At 36.2% G+C, this 12,499-nt stretch overlaps 1 pseudogene; it reads left to right on the forward strand.

The window, feature by feature from the left end:
- Nucleotides 1-8,608: 8,608 nt before the first annotated feature.
- LOC110213563 (adenosylhomocysteinase pseudogene) lies at nucleotides 8,609-10,037 on the forward strand (annotated as a pseudogene).
- Nucleotides 10,038-12,499: the final 2,462 nt, after the last annotated feature.

Genomic DNA, 12,499 nt, shown 5'->3' on the forward strand with positions numbered 1-12,499 from the left:
CCTGTCCTCTGGTCTTGAGTGACTGGCCACAAGCAGTCTTTTCTCTCTTGGAATTGTAAGGAGGGTTTCCTCTGTACCGCTACTATAAGCTCTACCATGCCAGCGCTCCTTCTCACCCCAGGACCGTCACCCAGAATTGTGACCCAGATCCAAGCACGGGTAAAGCAAGAGATTCCTGCCTCAGCACCAGCAAAGAGATCCCTGCAGTCCCCCTCTGATCAGCCACTTGATTCCCCTGCCCTGGCGCCCACACTCTGCACTCTATGCTCTGGAGCTGGCTCTGACCTAGCTCCTCTCTCAGCACCGCAGAAACAGACTTTTCCCACTGACCTTCTAAGTTGTCTTCGGTGTTTGTGGATTGAGGAGTCTGGAAACCAGCACAGCTTCCTGTGATTCGTTCCTCTGAGGCCTGCTCCAGGTTCACTGTGGCCTGCACGCCCATGCCAAACTGAGCTCCTCTCCCTCCCCGGTGTGATATGCCTTTCCAATCAACCATCCAGTGTCTGGGGCTGGAAATTTGTTTTTCTCTGTCTTTTTGTGGGTTCTGCTGCTTTAGAATTTGTTTACAGCTATAATTTTACAGGTGTTTGGAAGGGTTTGGGGGACAGCTCAAGTAAGTCACTGCTTTCACCCGCCATCTTGGCTCCACCCCTCCTCCAACATGCCCCTACAAACAACTTTAAAATAATGCATGAAATTTAATTCTGACAAAGCCACAAAAAGGTCAGGGAAAGAGATTTTTTCAGCCCAAGATGATTTAGGAGGTCAGAAAGAGAGTTCTGTAACACTGCAGAAATAGCAGGGTGGCCCAGAACATGTATAGTGATAACAACAACTATGGGCCTTGGAGATGGCTGCAATAGTAGAAGCAGCATTTTCAAGAACTCTTAGCCCTGAGACAATAAGGAAATTAGAAAATTGGTCAGAAAGAGATTACAAGATTACATTGTAGGTACTACAGTTATAGGGAAGACTAAGACACAAACTCAGAAGAATAAAAAAAATGTAAAAATAATTAAAAGGAAAACCTCAAAGGAAAACATAGATTGGACACAAAATCACAAAGAATTACTGGAAGAGCTAAAGAAAGGGGAAAATGATTTTAAAAATCAAATAAGGGTGGTAGAGAACAAATTGGGAAATGAAATGAAAGAGATACGAAATTATGAAAAGACAGTTAACAGCATGGTAAAAGAGGTGCAAAAATACTGGAGAAAACAATAACTTAAAAGTTTTGCTTTTGTTCAGTTGTTTCAGGTATATCTGACCCTTTTTGACACCATTTGGGATTTTCTTGGCAAACATACTAGAGTGCTTTGTCATTTCCTTCTACATCTCATTTTACAGATGAGGAACAGAGGCAAACAGAGTTAAGTGGCTTGCCCAGCGTCACATAGCTAGTCTGAGGACAGATTTGAACTTATGAAGCTGTGTCTTACTGATTTCAGGCCCAGTGCTGTATCCACCTCACCATCTAGCTTTCTCTTAAAATAGAATTGGCCACTGATAAAAAAGTACAAAACCTCATTGAAGAAAAAGAAATACTTAAAAAGCAGAATTGACCAAATGATAGAAGAGGTACAAAAACTCACAGATTGAAATAACTCCTAAAAAAGCAGAATTGTCTAAATGGAAAAAGAATTACAAAAGCTCACTGCAGAAAATTATAGACTAATTTCTCTAGCGACTATGGATGCAAAAAATTCAAATAAAATATTAACAAAAAGATTACAGCAACTTATCACAAGAATAATACACTATGACCAGGTAGGATTTATACCAGGAATGCAGGGCTAGTTCAATATTAGGAAAACTATCAGCATAATTGATCATATTAACAACAAAACTAACAGAAACCACATGATTATCTCAAGAGAAGCAGAAAAAGCTTTTGACAAAATTACAACACCCATTCCTGTTGAAAATACTAGAGAGCATAGCACAAATGAAGTCTTCCTTAAAATAATAAGTAGCATCTACCTAAAATCCTCAGCAAGCATTGTATGTAATGGGAATAAGGTAGAAGCATTTCCAATAAGATCAAGGGTGAAACAAGGATTTCCATTATCACCCCTGTTGTTCAATATGGTACTAGAAACTTTAGCTTTAGCAATAAGAGAAGAAAAGAAATTGAAGGTATTAGAACAGGCAAAGAAGAAGCAAAGCTATCACTCTTTGCAGATGATATACTTAGAGAATCCTAGAGAATCAAGAAAAAAAAACTACTTGAAATAATAAACAACTTTAGTAAAGTTGCAGCATATAAAATAAACCCACATAAATCATTGACATTTCTATATATTAAAATTGTGCAAGTGATAGTAATGACTCATTAAGAAACATAAAACAAAGTGAAGAGATGAAAAAATAGAAAAGTATAACATATCTCCTAGGGGAAAATAATTGACATGCAATGTAGACCAATGAGAGAAAAATGTAAGAATTATTGGATTATCTTATATTATTGTATTATTAATTATTATTTTCATAATTATTTATATAATTTATAAAAATATAATTTTATGATTACTATATTATTAATATAATGACAATATATTATTATTAGAAAGCCATGGTAAAAAAAGTCTAGATAACATATTTCAAAAAATTATAAAGAACACTGCCCTGATATTTTAAAACCAGAAAGCAAAATAGAAATTTAGAGAATCTATTGATCACCTCCTGAAAATGAAAACTCACCAAGGATGTATAGTCAAACTCCAGAGTTTCCAGGTCAAGGAGAAAATAGTGTGAGCATCCAGAAAGAAAATATTCAAATGCCATGGAGAAAGCAGTTAGGTTTCAAACATTATATCCTGGAAAGCAAAAGAGCAAGGATTATAGCCAAGAATAACCTACTCAGCCACATGTATTATAATCCATCAAGGGGAAAAAATGGAAATTCAATCAAATAGAGGATTTCCAACCATCTTTAATGAAAAGACCTAGAACTGAATAGAAAATCTGGGATTCAAACACAAGACTAAAGAGAAGCATAAAAACGTAAACATAAAGGAGAAATCGTAATGAACTCAATAAAGTTAAACCATTTACATTCCTATATGGGGAGATTATACATGTAACTCCTAATAACTTTATCACACTTAGGGCACTTAAAAGGGTTCCCTAAGAAAAAAATTCCCAGTACCAGATGCATTTTCAAGTGAATTCTACCAAGCATTTAAATAACAATTAATTCCAATACTATATAAACTATTTGAAAAAAAAACATAAAGAAGGAATTCTACCAAATTCCTTTTATGATGCAAACATTGTTTGGATACCTAAATCAGAGAGATGGAAGGTATGAGTTGATTATTTTGGGATAATCCAAAAGAAATAAAAGGATAAGAAAGACACATTCACTGGGAGGAATGGGAATTGAGAGGAAAAATGGAGGAAATATTCTAATCCTAAGGAAAGAGTGGGTTAAAGATCAAATCACAGAAAAAAAAATCAATAATTTCATTAAGAGAAATATAAAAATGATACAGCATAGGATACATGCGATTTATTCATGAGACGCAGCAAAGCAGCATGAGGGGGAAAACCTATTTCTAAATACTTACATTAATAAAAGAGCAAAATAGCAGATCAATGATGTAGACATGCAACCAAGAAAATTGGAAAAAAGAACAAATTTTAAAAAATTAAAAGTAAAAAAGCAAAATCTGGAAATCAAAGGTGATATTAATAAAGTGAAAAGAAAAAACTCATCAAACAATAAAATAAAATTAGCACATGGTTTTATGAAGAAAAAAATCATCAAGAAAATTGATAAACCATTAATTTGATTTAAAAAAGGAAAACCAAATCACTAATATCAAAAATTAAAAGGGTGACTGCATAACCATTCAAGATCAAATTAAAGCAATTATGAGGAGCTTTTTTGCCCAATTACATGCCAATAAATCTGACAATCTAAGTGAAATAGATGAATATTTATAAAAATATAAATTGACCACATTAATGAAAGATGGAAATAGAATACTTAAATAAGTATATTTTAGAAAAATAATTGAACACACCATAAATGGGTTCCCTAAGAAAAAAATTCCCAGTACCAGATGCATTTTCAAGTGAATTCTACCAAGCATTTAAATAACAATTAATTCCAATACTGCATAAACTATTTGAAAAAAAATACGTAAAGAAGGAATTCTACCAAATTCCTTTTATGATACAAACATTGTTTGGTTACCTAAATCAGAGACAGCAAATACAGAGAAATAAAACTATAGAACAATTTCCTTAATGAATACTGATACAAAAATTTTAAATGATATATTGAAGAAGGAGACTACAGCAACATATTACAATGATTATACACTATAACCAGATGGGATTTTTACCAAGAATGTAGGATTGGTGTAATATTAAGAAAACAATAAGCATAATCAACCAAATATTTGATAAAACCAACAAAATCATACAATTTTATCAATAGATGCAGAAAAAAGCTTTTTGAAAAAATGCAGCATGCATTCCTATTAAAAACAGAAAATAATTTGGAACTCAAATTTTTAAAAATAGATTGCTAAAATAAATTTCAGAAAGACGCAATGCTCTTTTTTGCCCCTTTATGGTAGGAGGCAGATAAAGAGATAAGGACAAACAACAACAACAACAAAAAACAAAACAAAACAAAACAAAAAAAAGCAAGGGAGAACCTCAGCACAAGAGAATCACTTAAAATTTTAAGTGGACAGTTAGTCCTTACTCCTGATTCAGCTCACCCCGATGATATGAGTCAAACAAAACAATTATGTATTACGTAAGGTCTTGTCCCTGGAATATGAAAGGCATACTATGACAAGTCATAGAAATAAAGATCATAGATTTAAGTGTAGAAAGGAATTAGCAGCCTTTTAGATAAAGAAACTTTGGAAGTATAAGTGGCATGCCTAATAAATGAAATGTGAGGATTTGATTCACCTCTTTAGATTCAAAGTGCATAGTTCTTTTCAATGTACTAATCTTCTAAAAGTAACATTCAGATTTCTTAATGATATATATTCACCATGCATTCAATTAATTTCTGGTTTGGGAGTCCTGAAAATAAATTCATTGCCCTATATTTCCTGAATTTGGCAAGGTTTCTGGTTGCTTATGTACATAAGGGGGCAACTAGACCATGGAAACGTAAGCAGATCTTACAGTGCTGTTCTCAAACCAGGGAAGTATAGTCCACCCATTTATTGATTTAAAAGTAGGTTGAGAAGATGACAAATAAATTGATGGTGATACAGAGTTGAAAGGCAAATAGTGTAACATAGTAGTTGTAACTGGAGATGCACAGTTAAGAAATTGAGGAAAGAATAAAGTTAGCATGGCACAGTGACCAAGTTGTGTTTAAATCATTCTCAGAACAAATATTGAAAGCTGATAGGGACTTCCTAGAGTCTGCATTCTTTCACATAGAAATGCACTTCTTCATAGTTTCTTCAGGCTATCAATCTGTAGTCTACTCAGAAGAATTTGCATCATGTCAGTATCTATAGAAATAAGATGATCATAGGAGAGTTGTTTCATATGAGATTGGGAGAACATTGCTATGAAAAAGTAAGTTATTGTGATTTCTAGCTTGCGCAGGAACCAAGAAGAGTTATATGAAACAAGGTGGTGGTGTTGGAATTGGAGTCAACTTACCATTCAGTAATAGGTATGTTTTGGAGTTATCACCTATGCTCCTCTAGAATCAGATAACATCAGTCACAAGCACACAAAGTTTTTTTTTCAAGATTATTCTAATAAAATAACTTTCCTGACACGGTTGACTTTTATACAAATAAGTACCCATCTTAATACCAGTAACTTTAGCTTTAGAAATAGCATATTTTAATGGATAGAAAACAAACTGTGCAAGCAGGAAGACCTAAGTTCAAGTGCTACATTCTGACAGTGTTCAAAGGGTCATCAGTGTTCTTATACATTCACCAAAAATCTGGGATTTATTAATTTTTAAAATATTTTGATAATTATATTTCAATAATTAAGTTATCTTGTAATCTTCTATATTTTATCTTATATGTTAAAAATTATGCTGAGGAGTGCGTAGGTTTCACTGAATTCATAAATAAGTCTATAATACATAAAAAGTTAAGAATCCCTTCTCTAAAATTTTGCAAGTTGCAAAAAAGGTGTTGACTTGCTCAGATAAATGGAGTTTCTTCACCTCAGACTTCTCTTTACCACAGAAATTGTAGGGTCAAGTATTATTCCTATTTCCAGCAAGAATGATAATTGTAACCATCCCAATATTTGACATTATTTTTTCATAGGGATGAGACATAGATGGAGCAGTGGATAGAGTAGCATGCCTGGAGATGGGAAAACTCATCCACCTGACTTCAAATCTAGCTTTAGACATTTACTAACTATGTGATCCTGAAGAAGTCACTTAACCCTGATTGTCTCAGTTTCTTCATCTGCAAAATTAGCTGGAGAAGGAAATAGCAATGCCCCTGTAGTATCTTTGCCAAGAAAGCCCCAGATGGGGGTTACAATGACTGAAATGATTGAACAACATCTTACAGATGAAGCAATGGAGGCTTCCACTGACATTACTCACCTTCCATTGGTTTTCTTTTCCTTTCTCAGAAAAATAAACCAAAACCAATGAGACAAAAGGGACTTTTTGTTGTTAGGAAAGATGACAAAAAAGATATTTCTACTTATGTGGTATCAGGTGAGAAGCTAAATAATATCCTACTAGAATATTAGGAATAGGATGACTTGTAGGCAAGGCAAAGAGACTTAGGTCTATATCCTGCCCTACCCTGGACTGTCAGATACACTGCACCCAGGTTGAGTAGCACTATGATAGTATTATACTTTTTCTGTTCTTCCATTTCCTCAGCTGAAATAAAGAGATAATAATACTTGTCTTGCTTCTATCCTATATATGAAAATGGGTAAAGCATTTCACTTTCTGTGCATACATTATATCAGTTGTAATATTGAGGTAAAAACATTAGACATATCTACTTAGGAGAATAATGAAGTGCCTTTGTCATATAATAACCAGTTCGAGGATTTGGAAATACTTAACCAGCAGAAAAAAAGACTCAGTGGGCAGGGAGACATAACAGCTTTTTTCAAGTATTTGAAAGGTTGTCATACTGATGGAAAAGATTTGTTCTGTTGCCCACAGAGACATACCAGAAACAATGAGTGATAGTTGCAAAAATAAATTTTGACTTGATTTCAGGGAAAACAAAAGAACAAACACATTCCTAACAATCAATGTGTCCAAAAGTGCAACTGCCTTGAGTGTTGGTGAGTTCATCTACCTAGGTGGTCTATAAGCAGAGTTTTGATGATTAATATCTCTGTTATACTGGTCCTTTCCTTCTATCAATTTAGGTGATATTGTGATAAAATGTAATATATGAATGAGAAAAGGAACTGTAATTTTAGACAATACAGGGAACTCCAGATGTGGGATCAGTATCCTTGAACTTAAATTAAGGAATTTTTACTTCTTATCTGTTTTTGTTCTTTGAACATTTCTGAGAGTAAAGTGAAGGGCCCTTTCTCAGAATAACTTTTTTTTTTCCCTGAAAGGACATTTGTATTTTCTCTTTTTTTAAATTATTAATTTATTTTTAATTTTCAACATTGATTTCCATAAGGTTTTGAGTTTTAAATTTTCTCCCCCTCCCTCTCTGTCACCTTTCCCAAGACAGCATGCAAGCTGATATAAGTTATACATATATATTCCTATTAAACATATTTTCACAGTAGTCATCTTGTAAAGAAGAATTAGAACCAACAGGAAAAAACCAAAAACAAAAAAGAAGAAATAAAACAAAACAGAAGCAAATAAAAAAAAAAAGAGCAAATAGTATGCTTCGATCTGCATTCAAACTCCATAGATCTTCCTCTGGATGTGGATAGCACTTTTCATCTTGAGACTTCTGGAGATGTTTTAGATCCTTGCATTACTTAGAAGAGCTAAGTCTATCAAAATCAGTCATGGTACAACATGGCTGTTACTGTGTACAGTGTTCTCATGGTTCTCCTCATTTCAGTCAGCATCAGTTCACACAAGCCTTTCAAGGTTTTTCTGAAGTCCACATGCTCATCTTTCTTTTAGCACAATAGTATTCTACTATATTCATATAACATAACTTGTTCAGCCATTCCCTAGTTGATGGGCATCACCTCAATTTCCAGTTCTTTGCCACCACAGAAAGAGCTGCTATAAAAAAATTTTGTACACATGGGTGCTTTTCCCATTTTTATGATCTCTTTGGCATACAGCTCTAGAAGTGCTATTGCTGGGTCAAAGGGTATGCACAATTTTATAGCCCTTTGGGCATAGTTCCAAATTGCTCTCCAAAATGGTTGGATAAGTTCACAACTCCACCAACAATGTATTAATGTTCTAATTTTCCCACATTGTCTCCACCATTTGTCATTTTCCTGTTTCATCATGTTGGTTAATCTGATAGGCATAAAGTGCTACCTCAGAGTTATTTTGATTCGCATTTCTCTAACCAGTAGTGATTTAGAATATTTTTTCAGCCCCTCCTAGTGCTGCCTGCCACCCTCCTTGGCCTTCTTGTGGCCCCATCGCCCCCATCCCTGAAGCCTCTGCGCGGCTGTCTCTGCTAAGTCATTAAGTAACTGCGGAGGAGGCCACAACATGTCTGACAAACTGCCCTACAAAGTCGCTGACATCAGCCTGGCTGCCTGGGGACAAAAGGCCCTGGACATAGCAGAGAATGAGATGCCTGTCCTGATGAAACTTCGAGAGATGTAGTCAGCCTCCAAACCACTGAAGGGTGCCCGGATTGCTGGCTGCCTCCACATGACTGTGGAAACAGCTGTTCTTATTGAGATACTGGTGGCCCTGGGAGCTGAGGTACAGTGGTCCAGTTGCAACATTTTCTCCACCCAGGACCACGCAGCAGCTGCCATTGCCAAAACTGGAATTCCTGTGTATGCTTGGAAGGGGGAGATCGATGAGGAATATCTCTGGTGCATCGAGCAGACCCTCTATTTCAAGGATGGGCAGCCCCTCAACATAATCCTGGATGATGGTGGGGACCTCACCAACCTTGTTCATACCAAATACCCCGAGCTCCTGAAGGACATCAGAGACATCTCAGAGGAAACCACCACAGGCGTCCACAATCTGTACAAGATGAAGGCCAATGGAGTTCTGAAAGTGCCAGCCATCAATGTGAACGATTCTGTTACCAAGAGCAAATTTGACAACCTGTATGGCTGCCATGAGTCCCTCATCAATGGCATCAAATAAGCCACAGATGTGATGATTGCAGGCAAGGTAGCTGTGGTGGCAGGCTATGGTGATGTGGGCAAGGGCTGTGCTCGGGCTCTTCAGGACTTTGGTGCCTGGGTCATCATCACCGAGATAGACCCTATCAATGCACTGCAGGCCTCTATGGAGGGTTATGAGGTGACCACCATGGATGAGGCCTGCAAAGAGGGAAACATTTTTGTCACCACCACGGGATGTGTGGACATCATCTTGGGCAGGCACTTTGAGCAGATGAAGGATGACGCCATAGTGTGTAACATAGGCCACTTTGACATGGAAATAGATGTCAAGTGGCTGAATCAGAATTCTGTGGAGAAGATGAACATGAAGCCTCAGGTGTACCGCTATAAGCTGAAGAATGTGCTATGGATCATCCTGCTGGCAGAAGGCCGTCTAGTCCACTTGGGCTGTGCTATGGGCCATCCCAGCTTTGTCATGAGCAATTCCTTCAGCAACCAGGTGTTGGCCCATATTGAGCTGTTGACCCACCCGGAAAAGTACCCTGTGGGAGTGCACTTCCTCCCCAAGAAGTTGGATGAAGCTGGGGCTGAGGCCCACCTTGGCAAACTGAATGTGAAGCTAACAAAGCTGACAGAAAAGCAGTTCAAGTACCTGGGCCTCCCCCCACAGAGGTCCCCTTCAAACCTGACCACTACTGGTACTGAGTCCTGCCCAGCTCAAAGACTCCACGTGACCAACCAGCCCCTCCTGCATAGAGTAATAAATGGTATCTAGGTTTAGTCGGCCATCTCTGCTGTGTCATCCCTGTAGCTACCAGCCAGCCTGGTGTTTTTTTGATCATGTTTGTGTCTAGCATGGTACCAGGTATTGGGGTAGGGGTGGGAGGAGGAAGAAGCAACCAAAGAAACAAGCTGCCTCACAAGCCCAGCCTGGCATCCTTGCTCTGAACCATGAAGAGACTGTGTCCTCCTATGTTGTCCGCTACTAATTGGGCCCCATAGTCACTGACCTTAGACCTCTGACCCCTAGACAGTTTGTAGCATGGCAGCATTTAGGATGTTAACTCTGGAAAGTATATGAAGAATATCTATTCCAACTTTATCTTACTGTGGATAGGGAAACAGACTTAGAGAAGGAATGACAAGCCCCGCTTATTCCCCATTAGTGGACGAACCCAGGTCTCCTTGCTTCTAGGTCAGAGTGTTTTCCACAGCCCCCACAGCATCAGTGTGCTTGGTTTTCCTAGCGCCTGAAGTTAGCTTACTATCATTCAATCAGCAAACATTTATTAAACCCCTGCTATATGCCAAAAAAAAAGAATATTTTTTCATATGAGTATAGATAGTTTTAATTTCTTCACCTGAAAACTGCCTATTCAAATCCTTTTATCATTTATCAATTGGGGAATGACTTCTATTCTTGTAAATTTGACTTAGTTCTCTATATATTTTAGAAATGAGGCCCTTATCAGTCACTGGTTGTAAAAATTCTTTCCCAGTTTTGTTCTTCCCTCTTAATCTTGGTTGTATAGGCTTTGTTTGTGCAAAAACTCTTCAATTTAATGTAATTGAAATTTTCTATTTTGCATTTTGTAATGTTTTCTATCTCATTTGGTCATAAATTCTTCTGTTCTCCATAAATCTGACAGTTAAACTATTCCTTGCTCTCTCAGATTGCTTATAGTATCAGCTATTATATGTAAATTGTGCCCCCATTTTGACTTTATTTTGATATAGGGTATAAGAGTTTAGTCTATGCCTAATTTCTGCCACATGCTTTTCCAGTTTTCCCAGCAGTTTTTGTCAGATAGCGAGTTCTTATCTCAGAAGCTGGGGTCTTTGGGTTTATCAAACAGTAGATTACTATAGTCATTGACTACTATGCTTTGTGTACCTAACCTATTCCACTGATCCACCACTGGCTATTTCTTAGCCAGTACTAAGTAGTTTTTGATGACTTCTGCTTTATAATACAATTTAAGATCTGGTATGGCTAAGCCACCTTCTCTAGCATTTCTTTTCATTAGTTCCCTTGATATTCTGGACTCTTTGTTATTTCAAATGAATCTTGTTATTATTTTTCTAGCTCTATAAAATAATTTTGTGATAATTTGGTTGATATGGCACTAATAAGTAAATTAACTTGGGCAGAATTGTAATTTTTATTATATTAGCTCAGCATACCCATGAGCAACTGATGTTTTTCCAAATATTTGGATCTGACTTTATTTATATGAAATTTATTGTAATTGTGTTCCTGTAGTTTCTGGGTTTGTTTTGGCAGGTATACCCCTAAATATTTTGTAATGTCTATAGTAAATTTAAATGGAATTTCTCATTCTATCTTTTGCTCTTGAGCTTTGTTGGCAATATATAGAAATGTCAATGATTTATGTGGGTTTATTTTATATGCTGCAACTTTACTAAAGTTGTTTATTATTTCAAGTAGTTTTTTTTCTTGATTCTCTAGGATTCTCTAAGTATATCATCTGCAAAGAGTGATAGCTTTGTTTCTTCTTTGCCTATTCTAATACCTTCAATTTCTTTTTCTTCTCTTATTGCTAAAGCTAAAGTTTCTAGTACCATATTGAACAACAGGGGTGATGATGGAAATCCTTGTTTCGTCCCTGCTCTTATTGGAAATGCTTCTACCTTATTTCCATTACATATAATGCTTGCTGAGGATTTTAGGTAGATGCTATTTATTATTTTAAGGAAGACTTCATTTATGCTATGCTCTCTAGTGTTTTCAACAGGAATGGGTGTTGTATTTTGTCAAAAGCTTTTTCTGCTTCTCTTGAGATAATCATGTGGTTTCTGTTAGTTTTGTTGTTAATATGATCAATTATGCTGATAGTTTTCCTAATATTGAACTAGCCCTGCATTCCTGGTATAAATCCTACCTGGTCATAGTGCATTATTCTTGTAATAAGTTGCTGTAATCTTTTTGTTAATATTTTATTTGAATTTTTCACATCCATAGTCACTAGAGAAATTGGTATATAATTTTCTTTCTCTGTTTTCACTCTTCCAGGTTTAGGTAACAGCACCATAATATCATAAAAAGAATTTGGTAAGACTCAGCCTATTTTCCCAAATAGTTTACATAATATTAGAGTTAATTTTTCTTCAAAAATTTGGTGGAATTCACTTGTAAATACATCTGGGCCTGGATATTTTTTTCCTAGCTAGTTAATTAATGGCTTGTTCAATTTCTTTTTCCAAAATGGGGTTATTTAAACATTTTACT

The sequence above is a fragment of the Phascolarctos cinereus genome, unplaced genomic scaffold (genome assembly GCF_003287225.1).
Source record: "Phascolarctos cinereus isolate Bilbo 61053 unplaced genomic scaffold, phaCin_HiC Scaffold_5;HRSCAF=322, whole genome shotgun sequence".
NCBI classification, from domain to species: domain Eukaryota; kingdom Metazoa; phylum Chordata; class Mammalia; order Diprotodontia; family Phascolarctidae; genus Phascolarctos; species Phascolarctos cinereus.